Source organism: Cupressus sempervirens, chromosome 11 (genome assembly GCF_028749045.1).
Source record: "Cupressus sempervirens isolate cs-2001-9-10 chromosome 11, ASM2874904v1, whole genome shotgun sequence".
NCBI lineage: Eukaryota > Viridiplantae > Streptophyta > Pinopsida > Cupressales > Cupressaceae > Cupressus > Cupressus sempervirens.
In genome coordinates, this window is record NC_143128.1 from 426,787,318 (window position 1) to 426,809,080 (window position 21,763).

The following is a 21,763-nucleotide window of genomic DNA, read 5'->3' on the forward strand; positions in this document are numbered from 1 at the left end:
GCTTATATACTAATCTATAGGGCGTCCTATAGAATGGTAGGGAGAATATCGAATTCTGCATAGGAATCGCCGCCCCTTACTATCTATAGGCATTAGATCGGGGGGGCCTTACAGCACAGCATTCAATATGAGTGCAGAGCCGATAGAAGTACTCTTCATTGACTCCTCCCCTATCCATAGTAGTGGGCCCCTACTATACTATGTAAAGGAGGGGGACCCCTACCTCAATTATATATAGGGGGGCTTACTATTCTAATGGGCATGGGGGGGATAGTTTGGACAACACTTGCCCCGACTCCCTTAAAATAGTAGGCTCTCTATAGTCCCCGACGCCCTACTATAGAAATAGTTGGGGCATTGGCATTTATGCTTTCGGGAAGGTAAGGTAAGGCACTCTGCCCTATAGATAGTAGGGACTCCATAGATTCCACTCCACCCCCAACTATATAGGTAGGGATCGACAGTCGGGATTCGTAGATCCCCGATTCTTCTGCATCATGGATTTATCCCTGAATACCAAGACCACCAAGTCGGCCTTCTACCGCCCCCCCCCAGCCCCCTGCACATGAAGCCCCCCCCCCTCCCCCCTATAAAAACCAATTGAGGTAGACCCTCCAATAGTGGGAGGATGAAGGTAATGGGGGCCCTATTGCCCTATTATATTGATAGAGGGGGAGGGGGGGCCCCACCCAACCGATTCAAACACGTGGGCTAAGGGTTCAATAACAAACTATGGGTATGCAAAGTGCTTCCGTTATGAGGTTAGGGTCCACGACGTAGTCCATCTATTTGGGATAGAATAATGGGCAAGGCCTCAACTTTCGCATCTGCCCGCCCTTGCCCCCATCGATTGATAACTAGACTAGGCGGAGCGTACTCATCTCATTATAGGAGGTGTGCCCAATCGGGGTGTTGGCAGCGACCCGAACCAACAGGAGAAGGAGATAGCTGGATCGAGCAAGAGTGATAACAGGAGCCCCCTATCTATATCTGTTGCGGAAAAATACATGTTATCTCCACTCGCATATCCAACTCCGCTTTGCCCTACTATTCTATGGCAGTTGGCGGCATGCACCATAAAATGATAGGGAACTCAACCATAAATCCAAACCATTATTTTGATAGGGATCTCGCAGCACCGTAGGACCGTACCACACGAATCATATGGTTACGGGCAGGTTACTTCTATTCCAGCAAGTGGGATGCCCGCTCGTTTAATTCATCTTTCGCCCTACTATGCTATACCGAGTTTAGCTCCGAAATGAACCAATAGAAACTATTCCAGATAGGCCAGTCATACCTCATTTATTCCTCACCGGGCCAGCCATCTCGCTTGGGAACCCGGTTATGGAACAGCAGAGTCCTTTTGTACCCAGCTATCGCCGTTAAGAACCACCAGAATCTCTCATCCACGTTCTACTAGGTTAGGTCGGACATCGTAGGATAGGTCCACCCGCCGTTGGCTTCGCTTTAGGATTAACGAATTAAGCTCCGTCCGAGCTGAGTGCAAGCACCGAACTCACCGGGCGAAGGGTTACAGAAAGATAGCCCCAACTCCCTCACCTTCACTCCATGAAGGTGAGCGATAAACTGACCGGAATGATAAAGAGCCTACTTTCCCTATCTATAGTAGGGCAGGCCGGATTGGCCTTCCTTATACAATCCATATATTGTAGGCCTGACAGTGGTTCCTGTGAACAGCCACCCTGTAGGGGCCCTGCATTTGCACGGTGTACATAGGTATAGCAGAGTTGCCCCAACGCCCGGCCACGGGGGCGTTTACACCTACCCGCCTGCATTGGAGTCGCGCCCTACCCCTACTATTTTAAGGGTAAGGGCCGCTCTATGCCTAAAAAGACCATCTAGGATTCGAACCTAGACTCCCACACCTACTAATCCCCTGCATCCCCACCCAAATTCTATGGTCTATTGCCAGGTTATATCTATCTATTGCCACTTATTTTCGGGAGGGTTATATCTATAGTTGCCAGCCAGATTCCTCGCCTATAATGTGGGGTAACATGCTTCTGCACCAGCCCATAGAATTGTAGGCGGGCTCCGGTAGCCCCTATTATTCTATTATTGTCCGTCATCTGGGCGAATAATCTATGGCAAATGCAGGGGGCGCCTATAGAATAATGGGCTTCATTGAAGATTACGGGCCCTACCATTCTATAGGGGGCTCGAGCCTTACCTTAAAATAGTAGGCTTTGTTTCTATCTGCCAGCTTGCCAATATAGAGGTAGGGGTTCGAGCCTGCCTTAAAATAGTAGGCTTAGTTTCCCCTTTACTATATAGGGGTGGGTGATAAATCTCTCTCTACCTAGTTTCCCCTTTACTATATTCTAGTTCCTGGGAATCAAAGTCGGGTGTAACTATCTCTGCGACGGGCGGGGGTGCCACCACCTTCCTCAAGTCAGTGGGGGTTGACAGTTAGGATTGATGTTATACCGCAGCAGGGTGCCCTATCTCTATATCAGGTCCGGTTGGGTGCCTTATTAGAAATAGAAGGGGGATTAGTTGTTTCCGAAAGCATGCTCCTTAACCCCCGGCATTAGCCATCCGAGGGTCTATATTACGTATATGAGCATTCTTATTAAATTGCCCGAGCTGCCATAGCCCTATTATTTCTTTAGGCTAGGGCCAGATCCACCAGCCATTGAATCAGCACAGACAGGAGCAATGGGAAAGCCAGCAAGATCCCTTCGCCCAGTTCCAAATCCAATCGATGATCCGGTCGCCTATAGATCTTATAAAATGGTAGGGGGGGCACCTCGCCCAGCACCTCTTTTATTAGTTTCAGTTCCATAGCCTATTTAAGATCAAGACCCATTGCCTATAAAATGGTAGGCAAGCAGCACTAAGAGCAAAGGTATAAAAGGCAGAGCTTGTTTACTAAGTAGTAGATCCTTCCTGCAGTTCGATAGTCAGTAGGTAGATACACTTATTAAATCGGGACTGGATCATCTAATCTGTAGGGTAAGGAGCTGGATTTGGCCCTACGACGAGATCAACTTATTATTCAGCTGAATCCCTACTATTCGGGCAAGGATCCCCCATAAAATGATAGGCGTTGACCTTGAACCAGAAGTATTTGTTGCAGCATTTACGCATCTCTAGATCGAGAGCCATACCCTGGTGTTGAAGATCCTCCAGATACACCTAGATCAAAGGTAGGAGAGGCAGAGTCAGTTGTTTCGCCGGTTATGCTCAGATATGCTTCTGCTGGGATCCAGTATAGTGGGAGCAGTGCCGTGTGAGCTGTGGTGTCTGAACTATAACTATAATTGTCGTGGGTAATGCTTTTTGCAGCGTATGATTGAGCAGTCTTGGCTTCACTTGTCCCTACTATTCTAAGGGGTCGACTTTAGCCGTTTTGGCCTTACTCATTGTTCTTGTCTTTACCCTTGCCCCTGCTTGCTGAGGTGATGGGACAGATATATAATAGGGTTGAAAAGAGGTTGGTTGCCGAAGTGCCCTACCCATTAGAAGTAGGGGCACCTACCCATTAGAAGTAGGGGGCATGTGTTACGATCCAACGAGAATCAAGGTCCAGCATACGCCCTACTCTCTATAGTTCATGATCTTGAAGTATTACTCACCCTAAACTAATCTTATAACGGCGGCATCAAGGAGCCATAGAATAGTAGGGGGCCCGGTATCTAATCAGGGACCTCAACTGCCCAGAGGGGGAAGACAGCTATCCAGAAGTTTATGTGACCGAGGAAAGCTATCCGAGAAATGGTTTGAGCATGCTTTCATCCTGGTAACTAATCTGGTCCGAGCATCCCATCCGGTTTCTCAAAAAGTCCGTTTCATATGAGCCAAGCCAAGCCAAGCCAAGCCAAACTTTTTGCTTTTAACTCCGGAAGGGCAATTTAGCAGCAGCAGTTTTCCAGCAGGGTCAGTTCACCAGTCATATGAGCGACTCTGCATAATGATCAAGTTAGGGGCGCCTAAAATTCTATGAGGCCCAACCATTATTAACCCCAGTGCCGCCCCCACTAGAACTATAGGCTATGGTTGGGTAACTTTTACTACAGTGTGAGCGATGCAAATTTTTGATGAAAGCCCCGGCCGGGGCCGTGATAGATAGTAGGGGGTCGGGGGGCATGTTACGTATAGAATCTGACTAATGCCCTACTCTCGCCCTCCACCATAGCCCCCCCCTATCGGAAGATGGCGTTGGCCCACCCATGTGTAGTATAGAATCTGCCTTTAGAACCATTCATTCTAGGCCGACCCCTTACCTTATAATAGGTCAGGGTATGCATGCAGGGGGACATAAAAACTAGTATCAAAGGTAAAGGTATCAGATCCTGTGCCAATTGCCTATGAGGTTGAACCAGTGAAAGTAGCAGGAGGCTTGACTGGAAGCAGCAAGCGCAAAGGCAGTTAACCTTTAACCAGTAAATGATCCAGCACCCTGGCACTAGATCGAATGCAGTCTATTAAGATTGTTGAGACTCCGCAGTTAGGAACCCCCTTACAATTCTATGGGCGGATCCAAATATAGTGCCTACAAAAGTAGAGCCCGTAGGGGCTGTATCCATGCACACGTACTAGGTGAAAAGTTTCAAATCAAGATGCATCCCTGGTTCGGGGGGCAGGGGCGCGCTAGCACAAAGCATTCTCATCGCTAGACTTTCTTTGGCCAGCACCCATTGAAGCTTCACCCGTCAATTCAGCAAGGAGCCATAGAATTTGAGGCCAGTTGCTTATGAACCAGTTGAACCAGTATGAACCAGAAGCCTGTTGAAGCATCCATTGAGGATCCAAATCGAGAGCCACCAGTAACCCCCATACCAATTGTACCAGTAGCCGGGGTAAAAGAATAACCCATTTAAGATGCAGAGGCCTCCCGAGTTATTAAGCTTAAAGGCTATGGTGGCAGCTTAAGACCTGCCAGTGACCCTATCAATTCTATGGGCAGCTCAAGCATAAATCGATCAAGTGCCAGATCGAGATAGAGCAGCATGCATGCACCATGTGCAAGTGCAGATGTGGATCCAGATCGAGCAGATTCATATCCAGTTCCCGGGATCGCCCCGCCCCGTCTCATAGATTATTCGCACCAATAATCTGCGACCCTATAGAATTGTAGGCGCCCCCTCCCTTTGATTATTCATGGGCATAGGATACATGTTACGTATAGAATGCCCCACCCATACCATAAAAGAGTAGGGTAGGGAAAATCGGAGTTCCCGGCATCTTGAATAGAAAAATAGAAGGTCATAGGGCTGGGATAGATGCGATAGTGTTTAAATGGATGGAGTTTCAACGGGCAACAATAGAATAGTAGGGTGGCCCACTTGCCATATAGGGCGCCTCAATTTTAGGCATTCTTTTCTAAGCGAAATAGCTTGGAATTGAGCCCCTTTCATTTATGGTTAACTAATAGGAAGAACCAGGGCCATAGAGTAAGGCAACGGGGGAAGATAGAGTAAGGCAACAGGGGAAGGGTTCTATTGAACATGTTAAACCCAAACCTGTCCGAGCTAAATATCCCACCCACCCCCGCTGTTGTGCTCAATTTTGCCACTGCTCCTATAATAATGTTATGTTGTCGAACATAGCCTATCTCTATATAGCAAGGGGTGCCGCCCATAGAATTGTAGGGCCAGCGGCAATGTTACGTCTTGAATTTCCATAGCCCATAGCCCTTCAAATAGTAGTAGGGGGTAGGGGGTGGGGGCTACTGCCTAGATAAAGCAAATCTGTTGCAGTTGTCAATTCGAGATTCTAACCAGCGACAATGTTACGCCCATAAAATTTGAGGCAATCAATACGTAACATGCCCAACTATAGATAGTAGGGCCCCGACACAATAGTAGGGGGTAGGGCAATTAATCAACCTTTGGCCCCCGCCAAATTCTGTTCCCCTACTATTCTCAAGGGGTGCCCCTACAATTCTATGACAGCGGCCCGCAAGAGGGAAGGGGAGCAGCGCCCTATTATTTATTATTCCCCGCCAAATTATGTTCGGCCAGCCCCGGGCAATTAAGTTTGGCAGAGATCCGAGTATAGACCGCAGAGACGGATCTCGAGATTGCCTTAGAATAGTACGGCCGACCTGGAGAGAAAGCCGCCCGCCTGCCCCCTATGGTTCATGGGGCCCGACTCCAGCTTCCAGGAAGAAAGACCAATGAGTTGTATCTGTAGCTTTAATTCGCTTCTCCTCTCGATGCAGAAAGCCCTTGTTTCCGTCATGACAAGCTCAATGGGAACCCCGGGAGGGAGTAATATTAGTTGCAGAATGGAGTAGGGCCTCCCTGCCCCACTGGAATAGAGGGCCTCAATCCGAGAGTGTCTGGTCTCCCTAATGGTAGTAAGAGTTGCGGTAGCCCTACCAACCATTATAAGTAGTAGTAGTGGCTCGCCTAGCCTATAAATAGTAGGGTAGGGCCCTGCTCTTATTTAATGCCATGATTCTCGAGAACGGGGCCTTTAATCAGTGAATCCGAAGGCCCGTGAAAGAAGGGGCATTCTATTATCGAAGCCTCCATTCATGAGCCAAAGATGAATCCCATATGTCCGGCTAAAGACCAATAGGCCCCTGCTTTCATTCATTAGTATCGGTAACCCATCTATCCGTATCCGCCCCTCTCCCTGTTTCACTTCCATGCGGCTCCCAACCCTTGATTCTTCCTACTAGAATGAGTCGAAGGGACTGACTTTAGCCTGGTAGCCTATAGATAGTAGGGCCAGTCCCCCTGTCGAATAGTAGGGCCCGGGTGGGTCGGGATCAGCCCAAAGAAATAAGTACGCGGGAACAGAGCTGAAGGGGTGGGGCGGGTCGAGTTGATCAATCTTTTATCTTACCTCGGCAAAAGCAAGAATGATCTGGCCTACTATTCTAATGGGGATATGTCATGCATGCTACCTTTGCTGGGGAACATTCGCTTGTACGTACCCTTTGTCTTCCTAATCCAGAAGGCCCGGCAAGATGAGACGTGGGGATTGACATCGCCTTCGGACCCATTCCCCTTGCCTTAGAATAGTAGGGCCCATAGAATAGTAGGGGTTTTAGTGCCAGGGTAGTATTGAACCATCAGAGATCCGATCAAAGCTTTTCTTGGGGCATCTCTTCTCAACCTGGGTGGAGAGTAGTGTAACTGGTAGTCGAGTTATTGAATCATTTGGACTGATCGCTTCCCTCCCTACAATGGATGAATGCGAGTACTCAAGGCAGTTGTTTGTTCCGAAGGCCCGCCCTGGTCTTGCTACTGTGGAATCCATACAAAGGGCTGCTAGCTAAACAACACCGGTGGTCGCTGTTCATTGATTAGGTGTGCTACCGGCTGTTGGGGTCAATATAGATGTTGCCAACCACCGTAGGGGCCTCGGCAATAGATTATTCCCTACAATTCTATGGGGGGACAACAAAGATAGGAACCATCAATCCCAACCTGGGTCCCACCCCCCATTATTTATAGGCCCTACCCTATAGTTGTAGGCATTTCAATCTTCTGTTTCCAGCCAAGGAATAGAAGGCCACCAGTTATTCTATACGGATTAAGCACGCACCCATTATGAAACAAATTGAAACCTTTACTGTTATTGGATCCAGCCCTAGTCGGCTTCTACAGTGACTCCGTTCCTCTCCCTCTCTCGGCAATATAGATTCTCGATTAGATCCTTTTTTTCTTATCTACACCCTAGCCATTTTATGGGCAACTGAACCTTTCTCGCCCCCGTATATTTGGCAGGGCTCCCACCCGAGAACAAATGCATCTCCCTCACCTTCCAACGACATCCCATAGAATTGTAGGGCGGGGCCCTACTACTCTATGGCATGGGCAAGTAGAATAGAATTCTAGTTGCTGCCGGGAGGCCTATAGATAGTAGGGGGCCTATAGATAGTAGGGATGGATCCTAACTCTGAAACAAAGAAAAGAATAGGAATTCTAGTTATAGTTCGGGGTAGGGCAACTATAGTTTAGTTGTTCCTACTATTATTCTCTTATTCCCCTACCCATGCCCTATGGGCAACGCCCTATTATTCCCTATATTAAATGGGAAGGCCCTATATTAAATGGGGGGTTCTGCTGAGATTCTCTACATAACATGCCCCCTTCCCTACTATTCTAAAAGGTGGGGCAATAATATGAAGGTGCGTGCAGGGGGCCACCCTACCTTACCTTATAATAGTAGGGGTAGGGGCCCACTGCATGTGCATTCACATGCACCATGTTACGTATAGAATCTTCACCCCCCTACCCCTGCATGTGAATGCATAGGGGCACCTTGGTGGACAAAGAAGTTGGAAATGTGCGCATCAGAACCGCTCGCCCCGCCCCAAATTGCCTACTTGGGGGCATGTTACGTATAGAATTGCCGCTCCAATCCGATACATGCCCCCGACAGTTAAGCAGGGCAGTTCTTCTGCTAGCCCATCTCCTTCGTCTCGCCCATGGAGCTGTTACCATCCAGTAGACAATGAAGCTGGTAGGATAGTTGATAGTTAAACCCTGGCCCTACGGGGATTAGGTTACCCGGACCGATGCCCCGGCGGGCGGGATAGTTCTACTGTTACCGAACCGAGGCACAGAAACGGACCGACAGGGAACAAAGAACTATGAGGACCCCATCTATTCAGAGAGGCTATCCGATCTAGAAAGTATAACTATAGCAGCTAGGCCCCCGGATATAGAAGTTAGGCTATCTCTGGGTGCTTCAGCAAGATCTTCTCAGCCCTACTATTCTATTATTCCCCTATTCTAGATTCTTCTCGAATGAAACAACAACTAGAATAAGGAGGGCAACTCCGGCACCGGGCCATAGAATTTTGAGGCCCCTCGTCCTGTTGCCCACACCCCCTCAGATTCCATCTCCTTTCCTACCCGGTGGATTAGTTTAGGCACATTCCCTCCCTCTGCACCGTGGGTGGATTAGGAACTCTAGTAATACCTAACATTCTCAAGGGCCTGCTAACAGAGTAGAGTTACCCCAGAGCAGGCCCTAAATAAAGAAACCCTAAAACTTGAAGGGGATAAGAAATCTCCACTAGAATAAGGAACTCAGGGAGGGAGGCTAGATACCCACTCGGAGCATCTGACCATCCATCCTAGTGACCACCCGCCTATAGTTGTTGAAGGCCCAAAGAGCTAACAGAGTAGCCCCGTAGGCACCCGGATGGGAGAGTTGTACAGTTAAGCCCCGCCAACAATAGAATAGAGGGCCACCCACACCCACGATTTAATATGCTATGCTAAAATAGCACCTCAAATAGATTATTCGAACGAAATATCACCCATAAAATTATAGGGCTCTATATCCCCCATTTAGGATGTCTCTCCCATCTAGGGGGTGCCGCCGCTTACCCAGTAATAGCGATAGTCTATCTAGCAACAGTAGATGCAGTTGGTCCAGTCGCCCGTTGATCCAATTTATTCTGTAGATATGCGCAGTCATTGAAGCATCCGTTGATCCAGCACCAGTAGTAGTTTACCCGGTCTGCTGATTTGAGGGACTAAGAAGCAACCCTTACACGTCTGTAGTAGGGGATCGCAGAAGACCCAGATCCTTTTATTTATGACCCTACTATTCTAAGATTCTTATGAAAGTAAGCAAGGTCCATATCCAGTCCCACCACCAACAGCACGAGAGTCAGCCTGGGGCCAAAAGCACCACCACCAGCACCATCAGTAGCAGAGGAAGCAAAGGCAGCTGACCTAGCTTAATATCTAGCTCTAGTAGTTCCGCCCCTACAATCGCCAATAATAGAATAGGGGCCTCGCTCACAGATGAATCAGCTTGCTAAACAACAACAACTATATGGGAATTAATCTACCTCTGCACGCACCGGAGGGGCATTATAGTTTAGTTCCCCTACTATTATAAGGTAAGGCCCCTACTATTCTATGGGCCCCTACTATTATAAGGGCGGGATGGCCCCTACCCCTGCATACCCCTAAGGGGGCAACTAGGGGTGGGGCCATTCGCCTATAGATAGTAGGGACGGCCTCGTCTTAGTATTGAACACATAAGCCCATCCCACTTTAGGACCTTTACCCTTTACCTCTAGGCGAGGCGAGCTTGGATAGATGCATCAGGCGTTGAGAGGAAGGATAAGTACGCACGATGGGGAGCAAACAGAATCAGATCCTCGGTTCCTCCAGTCCCTTTTCTATGCTATGCACAGGTGTTCTCTATGACCTCAAAGTCTGCTCCCCCACTCGCCCCGTAGGGCCCTTAGTTCCTCCTCCCACCGACTATAACTCCCACCCACCCTACTTCATAACTAGAATTCTTGGAACTTTACAACTAATCTACCCCCTTACCCCCAGTTGCCCTTACCCGGTCGGGGGGGCCTGTTCCCCGTGGGGCCTTCCTGCATGCCTATAGTTCCCACCCACCCTCACCTTCCCTTGGCGAATAGTAGGGCGTTCAGGAGAGGCCCTGGCAATAGCCATAGCAGCCCTCTACATGCATGAACCGAATAATAGAATAATCCCCTTCAAATATAGGGGGTGGGGGTATGCAGGGGTAGGGGCCATAGAAGCCCTCTGCATGCATGAACTGGCAATAGATAAGAACCCTGCATCTGCACCGGCTTCCCCTGCATCTTCACCGGCCCTTCCCCTTACCCTTTGCCATAGTAGGGGTATGTCAGTGCCCTAAAATTCTATGGGCGCAATAACAGAATGTACACACCGCTCTGTGAGTGGAAATGGCAACTAGCAGGCTGATGCCATGGCAGGTTTACCTCCAACGCCGCCCCTTGATCTCCCATGTTACGTAGAGAATCTTATGAACCCCCCTACCCCAACTATCTATAATTGAACAATTCTAGAACCTTCCTTATAGTTCTTTTCATTTTAAAGCCTACTCCCCATAGCCCATAAAATTTTAGGTAGGGCCTTCCTTCCTTCCCTTATAAATAGTAGGGGGATATCTAGATATCTATCTATGTGGGAGGGAAACAACTATAGATAGTTCCATCCCCATGAACACACAAAACTATAGGTAGTAATCTACCTCCCCATTTCCCTGTGCATGCATGCAAAGGGAGGCAGGGTTTCAATATAGTTGATATAACCCTCCCCATTCACAGGCATGGCTTGGGCCCTGTGCATGCATAGGAACTAAACTATAGATAGTTGCCATGGGAACCAACGGCACTATCTATCTATAGTTCATTCACCGAAACTAAACTCTAGCATGGGAGCCCTTTCGGTTCACCAATAGCCATTGAACCCTCCCCTCCCTAAATGAGCTACAACTATAGGTAGATAGTTCCAACCAACGGCACTATAGTTCATGAACCGGAACTATCTATAGTTGCCATTGAACCAACGACACTATATATAGTTCATTCACCGGTTGCCATAAGGCATAATAAGGCATATGCTCAGACGTTGGGGCCCCATGAACACCCGGCTGGCTGCAGCTGCAACAACAACTTATTCATTCTACCAACCAAATAAAGTATAAGATGAGAATAATATAATAGTAGGGCCGAACTCAACTATATAAAGAAGGCTGGTTTCTATGCATCATCACTTAACCTTGCTCTCACTGTGTTCGCCCATTCTATAGTTCCATTATTCTATAGTCGGGACGACCTTGCTCTCTCTCACTGCGTTCGCCCATTCTATAGTTCCATTATTCTATAGTTGAGCCTAAAATTCTATGGGCAACAACATGGCACTTTTAGTTTGGAAGGGCAACTATAGCTGTGGGCAGATGGAACTATAACTATAATCACCCTACTATTCTATGGGGATGGAGCTAGATAAAGCCCTACTATTCTATAGGGATGGAGGCCCGAGCGAGTTAACCCTGGCGAATAGTAGGGCCCTTCCATAAACTATAGCGACTATTATAGATAGTTGTTCCAGGGCAACAAGCTGGTTAAGACTGCATCTGTAGGCTAGCCTGCTATCCAGAAGTTACTAACTCTAACAACTAGAGAACAAAGGCTCTACCTTCCCACCCTGCCCCCTGACTATAGTTCTATGGGGCAAATTATTCCCCGACTATAGTTCTGTGGCCCCGACTATAGTTCTATCGCCTTTGCCTGAACCGATAGATTATTGTGTGTAGGGCAGGGCCATAGAATTGTAGGGCCCATCCTGCTAGATTCTGCCCCATGTTACGTATAGAATCTATTTCCCTACTATTCTAATGGGCCCCCTTCTCTATAATAGAATTCAAAATTCTAGATAGTTCATTATAGATAGTTGCCTATCATTTTATGGCTCCTATCCCGAACTATCTAATCCTCCCACCTAAACCAATTCCACGGGCCAACCTAAAGAGTTCCTTCTCTAGGTAAGTTTTCTATTTATTCTATCAAATTAGGGGTGGGCGGATGGTAATTAGCTATAGGTTGCGCTGTGTAGGCAGTTTTGGGACCCCCACATAATCATGGTTGAGGGTTGGATGGGAAGATCTAAGGTATCCGTTTAAGCAGCAAAGTAAGGGCTAAGAGCATAGCCAGAAAAAGGGCTAAATTGATGGCGATAACCGACGCTAAGGAGATGGGACTGGCTTCTCTGGGGAATGATGCTTGGGTGAGCTTTTCAACTCAGATTCTATTTATTGGACAAGGGGAACAGGTTCGTCCACGCTGCCAATAATGCTGCTTCTTTCGGGTAGGAAAGCAGTTAGTCTAGGTTAGAGCTGTCTTGCTCCTCGACGTCTTTCATTGAACATCCTTCTCTGGCCACTATAACCGAAACCACCCCAAGGGGTGCGCGACTCCCAACCTTGCCCTGAAGAAAGGAAAGCATGGATGATCCAGCCTTGATGGCGGAACCACAATTCAAAAGATCACTTCATTAGGATCCATCCGATTAGTCCTATTTGAAACAGGAAGGACAACCCATTTTGAAAGAGGACTGCTCAGTTTTCTAGATGGAGGACTGCCTATTCAGTTTGATAGAGGGGATTTCATGGGCCTTACTCAGGTTTTAAAGGAGATTCAAGGCCCAATCTATTTCGTTTAGATAGCCGACTATAGAGGTTAAGAGTCTATCTCGGTGTACACTTAGTAGCTCGGCCTGTGCTATGCCTACCTCTGATTCTGATCAAGGCAGAGCTATGCCTCCCTCCCTCATTCAGTAGCTAGGTATGGGTAGCTCAGTATCCGTAGCTTGGCCTGTGCTATGCATACCTGGTAGCTAGCTTTTGAAGGGAATAAAGAGAAGGGCGTAGCTATGCTAGGTCCCTGTGGTATGGGTAGCTCAGTCAGCGGATAGATACCTTAGGTAGGTCCTTGGTGTATGCCTGTGGATCTAGGTACATGTAGGGTAGGTATGCATGCCTGCATATAGAAGGCATTCCCATGCCACAAAAGCCAACTTCAAGAAAAATAACAGATCTTATAGGTCCCTAAGGCCTCCTGCCGCTCCGCTGTAGGTCTGGTTCCTGCTGCTAATAGGTCCCTGCGGAGCCCATGCCACCAGCAAGCAGAGTCAGGTAGAGCTAGTGGTCCCTCTGTAGCTAGGTCTGTCTGTGTGTACTATGCGTACGGTGTGTGCTATGCGTACCTCATAGCTGGACCTGTGCTATGCGGTTTGGTGGTCTGCCCTATGCTATGCTCAGTCCGTTCGTCCATAGACGGCTCCCTGCTGGCCAGTAGATAGGGAGGGCATATCATCCATAAAGAGATGCCCTATAGAATGGTGGGGAATTGTGGAGTGGAACCTCTATGGAGTGGACCTCTATTCTGTATGGAGTGGAGCTGTGATGTGGTGAAGAAGAGAAGGTGGGTGTTTCTATCTGTTTCGTCACCAACCGGCTACCTTCAAACCGGGTGGGAAGAAGCCTACTCGACCGACTTGAGGAGGCTATAGTTATATATGGCCCATCCATAGAATTGTAGGGCCACCCATAGGGGGATTGTTTTATCTCCCTCCCCCCATATCACCCTATCCAACTGCCTATAAAATAGTAGGGCCTAACCCAGAATGACTATATGGGATGGGAGAAGCTATTGGCTCGAGGAGAGGAACTAGTATATAGAGGAGAGGACCGGCCTGCCGAGAAAAGCTTTCCTTTCCCCAGATGGAGAGAACATGACTAGACAACTAAGGGGTGGAGGATTTTGTCGAGTCCCCCTATCCCTATCTATATATGGGGCTAGGGCCTCGCCCTCCCCAATATCAATACCAATATCTATAGGGTTCATCGAGGTTGGGGGATAGATATATCATTTATGCGCCCCTATCTATATATAGGCAGTCCAGTCCAGGATAGGGCGTTGCCATATAGATATATAGGGTGTCGAATAGAGAGTAGGCAGTCGGGCGAGTGCCCCATATATAGAGAGGGGGATGGATGCCACCTATTCGCCCTACTATTCTAATAAGGGTGGGTGCTACTATAAAAAGAAGGGCCTACCCCTGCACCAACACGATTATTGGGTGGGCATGTTACGTATAGAATCTGGCGATTGAAACGAAACCCCCATTCACTTGGCAGCTCTGTCGGGTTCTATCGGTCCGACCATCTAGGGAAGGAAACTATCCGCTATCAAAACTTATGAGATGTTTTTTTAGGGCAGCCAGCCCACCTTAGAATAGTAGGGGAGTTAGAATAGTAGGGCACGCCAAGCACAATTGAATAAGATGAAACATCCGTTCGATACCAAATGCGACCCCTATGGCAGGACCAGATAGTCAGTCATAAGAGATAAAATATGACTCGCCATAGAAAACATCGAACTATCTTGATATAAAATATGACTCCTACTATTAATATGAATAAAGGGTACAGATAGAGGATGTAGCCCAATGCTAAACCCCCAAGTTTATTCATATCGAAATCGAGATTGAGTTTACCCGCTTCCAGCATCGGAGTAGCATTTTGTGCAAGGCCCCGTTCAAGTCCCACCCATTAGTAGAGGAGCAAGCAGGACCAGTTGCTTCACTGATTACAAAAAACCTCTCGGGGGGGCCTGGGCATGCAGAGTCTCCTTCATCCATCCAAGATAGGTCAAGGCATTCTCGTGCAGACGGAGGCAGCAGAGTGACAATAGAGGGAGAGGCATAAGATAGCTACGGGCCCTATATCTATATCTCAGGAACAGAGAAAGATCTGGGTACCCCCACCACCTCCAATTCCACAGTGCCAAAGAAGCCCCATTAGCCCTTAGGCCACTGGGGTTGGCCTTTCCCTTATCCCTTATCCCTTACAATAATAGAATAATAGGCAACCTTAAAATAGCCGGGGGAACCTATCATTTTATGGGGGCCCCTATCCCCCTATAATTTTATGCCTTACCCTAGCCCTAGCCCTAGAATTTTAGGTATGCCCCATCCTATAAAATTCTAGGGATAGGGCCCATACCTAACCTACCCTAAAAATGATAGGGCTAGGGCTAGGGCTAGGCTAGGGATAGGGCCCTATAATTTTAGGTAGGTATGGTATGGGCTATCTATAATAATTCCCAGATAGATCTAATAGTAGGGTAGGGCCCATACCATAAAAGCCATACCAATAAAAGGAGTCCAGGGATGGATAGGATGGCTGGCTGGCTATAATAGTAGGGTAGGGTAGGGTAGGCCCCACTTTAGAATAGTAGGGAGATTATTGTAGGGTAGGGCCCATAAAATTTTAGGCTAGGGGCCCATAAAATGATAGGGGGCGCGCCCTTACCTTACCTTAAAATAGTGGGGTGGGGTGGGGTGGGGTGGGGTGGGGTAGGGGCCCCGATAGCCTATTATTGTAGGGGCCCCCCTTCATATTATTGTAGGGGTAGGGCAACTATGTCCTCATGAACACCCCCCGACAGACTGCAGGGGGTGGCCCCTACTATTCTATGGCGTGTGGCCCGCCCTTTTAATAGTAGGTGGATAAATCCTCATGCCATATAATAGTAGGGGCCACCCCCGGTTACGGGGCCTAATTTTAGCTAGGGGGGCCTACCATAGAATTGTAGGCTATGGTAGTGGGGTGGGGGGAGATAGAAGGGGCCTCCCACTCACCCCCGCTTCCCCATAGAATTGTAGGGCCTATGGTTCATGGGGAAAGTTTTATGGTTCTAAGGGAGGTCCCCTACTCCCCTACTCTATAATGGGGGTGGCATTTCAGTTGGTTCGCCTAAAATTATATAGGGAACTCTCCCACAGGTTCTGAACCACTACCTATCTCTGCCTATAGGTAGTCGGGTTCATCGGAACCTGGGGTGGGTAGGTGTGGGTCTGTCATCCTCCTCATCATAGTGTCGTCCTCCTGCCTCATCATAGTCCTCTTGGAATCAATAACATTTTGTCGGAACACGTCCTGTCTCTTCACTCTAATATTCCTATGCATAGTCAGTACTGTAGCCCCAATCATGGCTACTGACAGAATGAGACTAGAAACCAAGAACCGAACGGAATAGTAGGTATGAAGTGAATTGCTCGATGTTTTCGAATTGGTCCAACCCTGTATTTCTCCAGCATGAACTGTATATCTAAGAGAGTTTTCCCAATTATAGAAGATGCTCATTGGTAATAATGGAATGTGATCATTATTTGGGATGAGGGATATTTTCCACCAAGGGATTAGTCCAATAATACCGCTCACTGGTGGATAGCGCGATACCTTTTCGTGAATCTCCGCTAGTTGAATATTCAACATCATGACCACGGGTAAGGATAAAACGGTAATAGCTCTTGTATGAACCACCGGGGAGATCATGGCAGGGAAGTCAAGACCTAACAAAATGGGTGAACCCGAGGTGTTGTGAAACACTGGGATGGAGGACGGAACAGGATGTACTGGATTCTTGGCGCGTACAACCATCAAACTGGAGACCAAAGCAGGGCTCGACGAAACGAAAAGTATCGTAGTACACTGTCCTTCCCTAGAATGGAACTTTCGTGCCACAGCATTCAAGTTGATCCATTACGCCCTACTTATCTATAGGCATTCGCATCTCATTATCGTAACTATAATAAGGGGCGACACTCACCACTATATAGGTAGCGCTAAGCCCCTAAAATTTTATGGCCCTCAAATTTTATGGCCGTCGCCCCTACCTATAGAACCCTTACCTTTATAACTCTCGATGCGGGACCGGTCGATTATATATGATAGTTAGTCTGCATGCACGAATACGACCACTGAACGAACTTGCTAGACGAACGGGGTTTATGCGCCACTAATGCAGCAGCTTGTCGAGCATCTGACAAACTCACGCCATCCATTTCAGATGAGATTTGTCCCGTAGAAGCACGAGCAATCCAACCCGTAGGATTCCCTTTCCCTTTTCCCATTCTCACTTCTGCGGGTTTACCGGTAATGGGGAGATCCGTGAATACTCTCACCCATATTCTCCCATTTCTTCGAAATTGTTCGCTTATAGCACGACGTGCTGCTTCAATGGCTCGGTATGAGATACGACCGGCTCCACAACTTCTGATGCCATATCTTCCGAAACCAAGTTGTGTACCGCCCGTTTCACAACCCCTACGTAATATGCCTTTTCGGTATTTACGATATCTCGTACGTTTTGGATATAGCACCTTTTTTTTATCCTCTTGGGAATGGGATCCACACTTTTACACCTAAGATTCCATAACGAGTAGAGACTTTCGCATAAGCGTAATCGATTTGATGGTGAAATTTATTACACGAGGTTTTCCCATACTCCCTGCATTCGGTTCTAGCGATTTCTGCACCATTCAATCGACCCGAACGACAAATACGGATCCCCCCCACCCCCTTCCTTAATTTGGGCATGACTAATGAAATACCCCTCACTATTTTCCAAAGAATGGAACGAAATGATCTTTTTCCGTCCCTCGGTTGGAAAGAGATGTCCTGAGCAATTGGAGAAGCACTTTGATAGACAGATTTGATTTTGACTGACCCAATGAAGGTATTCGCGTTTGTTCCACCAGATAACAAGGATCGCATTTTTTGCACTTCGTTCAAATAATAGTTGTACCCGTACAAATTTTTTCTATTTTTCGATATTATCCTTATCAGCATTCCTATTCTCCTCCTCACCAATCCCCCCAGGTCTATGAATTGTTCTACCAATCTGGTGGACCCCAGGCGGTTCCTTAATACCCTCCCTAATTGACCGAGGAGTTATTTTCTCTGAGCATTTCTTTTTCTTTTTCTTTTTTTTATCTTCCCACCCCTCATCTCATTCTCCATTAGGAAGAAAAGAGCACCGAGGAGAGGAAAGAGCAGGGACCTTAAAAAGTCTAAATAGTGGCCTGATCGGGCGGGGTAGGGCTCAGCAGCAGAGCGAGTCTTGGCGGTCAAGCTTTCTACGAAAAAATGTATTCTCTTCTCCAAGCTAGAATCTGGTGCCACGAAATGATTGATACCCCATATCCATATGCGATTCTCCATATGAAAGGAGTATTGCATGACCAAGTAATTAGAGGAGGGACGCACAACAGGGATGGTCTGTAGAAGTATTCTACTCGTCGCCCCACTAACCAGGTTTGCATGTCCATTATGTCGTCTACTATGACTATGAATGCGCGAGAGGAGGAAGTTTAAGCACTTGGCCCTATAGATAGTAGGGCGTTGTCCGGAGGGCCTCAAAATTCTATGGGCATTGGCCCTACTATCTATAGGGCTCGAAACACTCATCGGCTTGTGGGCTAGCCAACTGCTGACCCGAAGGTAGCATTTGTGGGAACCTCCCAAAAAGTATTGGCTCGATGGTGATCGGCATCTCCAGATCACTTCGCTCCAGTCGTCGAGCCCGGTTAGGGCCTTTAGGGCATTTATGCCCCTCTCCCGCCTTATCCATAGTAGCGGGGCCCCTATCCACCCCCCCACTATAGAAAGGGGGGGCTCTCGACCGCCTCTGGGGTGGGGGCGGCCTTTAGGGCCCCTATCCACCCCCACAGGGGGAGTACTCGACCGAGTAACGGCCGAGGGTTTCCCTCTCTCTAGCGGTCGAGAGCACCCTTACCCTCGTCTGCTCTCCTCCACCATAGAATAGTGGGGCTCGCCCCAATCTATACACGGGTGGGGGGGAATTATAGGGGTGGGTGGGTGGGTGGATATAGTTCGTGGGGGCCCTCAACCTAAAGGCTGAGCGCGTCGAGTCCTTGTAGTCGAGCCGCCCGATCGACCAACCTTTCCCCATGGCCCACCACCGCTGCTTTTTGGGTCTCGATCTGCAGTGTCATCTCCGTCGTATTTTTTCTCGACAGGGAGGAAAGAGATGAATGAATGTCCTTTTGGGAGAATGATGAAGAATGCAACTACCGAGACGGAAGCTAAAGGTTTTTCTCCTCCTCCTCCTCCTCGTAGGTAGATGTATCGAACCGAAATACACTATAAGATTTACATCTCGATACACCGGTTCCCCATGGTTACAATCATAATCACTAGACTGACTTGAATCCGAACTACGATTCAGCTGAAGTCTCACGAAAATCAGATTGACTCTTCAGCCCATCTTCTAGCTAGCTCTAGTGGCGCCCTTTCCCTCCCTTCCCTCTCCCCTCAGTTCTCAAAAGTTTTCTTTATTTTCGTGCAAAGGTAAACTCTCCGGATTTATGGACAACCTTTCCTTCGGTGATCTTGCAATGAACAGGAGTTTTTCTGTTATAAATTTGTACGGAGCGATCAACCAATTCTGGCGGAATGGGAGGTCTACGTGACCCAATATTCCTGCAACTCTCTCTATTGCTCCTCATCTTCAACAAGAAAGCATCGACAAAACTGCCCTTCCGTATAGATCGTCGTGGCACAAACTCATTCTGATTCCCTACTACTGTTCGAAAGAAATCCGCTCCCCCCTCCCGCCCTCTTCTGGACTAGACTCTAGTTGCGAAGCGGTCGAGTGGCCCTACTATAACTATAGTAGCAGGGTGGAGGCCCCACCCCCTCTCCGCCAAGCCCGGCCCCCCTCGCCACAATTCCCTCCCACCCTGCAGGGCTACCCCGGCACTAAACTGCCCTACTCTAGAATGGCGGGGGAGGGGTGGTTCAATAGGGCTATAGCCCCCTATGCATGAATTTCTACCCCCCCTCTATAGCCCCCCTCTATAGAAATTGGGCTATAGAGGGGGGGGTGGTGCGTGTTCTCCCGCCCCTACAATTCTATGGTAGCTATAGTGCCAGGGAGCCCGGGCGGGGAGCCCTATCCCTATAGACCCGGCACTATAGTGGGGGAAGCCCCCCTTTCTAGAGTTTATATTGCCCTACTAAAGCCCTATTGAACCCTATCCCCTACTATATAAAGGTAAGGAGGTGGGGGGCCTCTCCCTCTCTTATTGCACTACGGGCGTCGGAATGAAGAGTGCCTCTGCATCTATCTGATGCACAAGCAGACTGAGTGCCCGTAGGTTCAGCGAGCCTTCTACATGCATCAGGGGGGATAGGGGCGCGCGCTGCCCCCAATTCTTAATTACTATGGGCTGCCCTATCCCTATCCTATCCTCTCAATTATAGGGCTAGGGCTATGCCTATGCCTATGCCGCACTCGCTTTGCCCTACTAGGAAGTTGTTTGATTCTCCATTATCTTGAGGGCGGGGACGATAAGGAAGTCCCCAACTCTAGAAATTGCCCTACCAGGGGTGGGAGGTAGAGCTGCCGGTGCAGTGGGACTATTTATTTGGATGGCCCCGCCCTTGCATCTGCATCTATTATTGCTCGATTCTATACGTAACATGCCCACCCCTTTGCCATAGTTCCCCATACCTTTCCCTCCCCTAAAAGAGATTAGATTATTCCTCTGCATGCATGCACCAGCAGGGTTTCAATAGAGTTTCCCTCTTCTCCACCGGTTCCCCAAACCCTACCGCATCCCCCTACTATTTGATTGGGTAAGGGCTTCGTGTCTCTGGGAGGAGATAGTTGCAACCTGGGCATGTTACATATAGAATCTGCCTAAATAAACCCCCCCACCCATCCCCGCACACGTGGGAGAGGCACTATAGTTCCAACCCCACACACGCCCCCCCCAATATCTCTCGGGCCCCTACTATTTATCAGGGAAGGTAGGGGCGGTGCCATGAACGGGTTGATGCGAGGGTGGAGATCAAATCACTCAACCAAAAATCAATCTTACTTGAAGCACTCGACCGCCCTATTGATTCTTAGTTTGCCAGCAAAAACAGATGCAACAGGAACATGTAGAGGTTCATGGTGTGCTCCTGCTTGCTTTGTTCCATCAACCTAAACCCTTTCCATAGAAATAGATAGAGGGCCTCTGCGGGCTATAGCTTGGCAACTCGGTCACCAGGGCCCCAGTAAATTGGCTGGTGTTCCCCCTGCATACCCCCTATACTATTAAAGGGAAGGGCTGGGTGGGAGGCGGGTGGGTGCTCCGGCAGGCAGCCTATGCTTTCTTTGCTACTAAGGGAGTGGGGTCATTGACTAGGTTAAGGTAAAGTACTGGTCCGAGTTCGGGGATAGACGATTGGGTGATACATCTATGTAGTGCTCCCCATCCATCTATCCAAGATAGGCCAAGGGCCACGTATTATTCCATTGATTGACCTTCCAGCTACCCCATAGAATTATAGGGGGCCCCACATATAATAGTAGGGCATTGATACTGATTTCAAAGAATACAATCCTATCTATGAATATAGGACAGATTGCCAGCTTGAGAATTAGTCTAGTATGGTGTTCATACTGAGCCTCTGTCAAGAATGCGCATATGGGTAGGAATGCAGAGATCTAATCCCTGCAAGGTGGGGGGGCCCGCCCCTAGGGGTGGGAGGAGGTAGCTGGCCCTATGGGTGAATATCGTAAATATGCAAAGGTCTTCGTTGATTCTCTCTCTCGCTCGCGTTTGGGTCCTGTGTTTTCAATCAACGTCTGCAGTCTCAACTGATGCCCTTA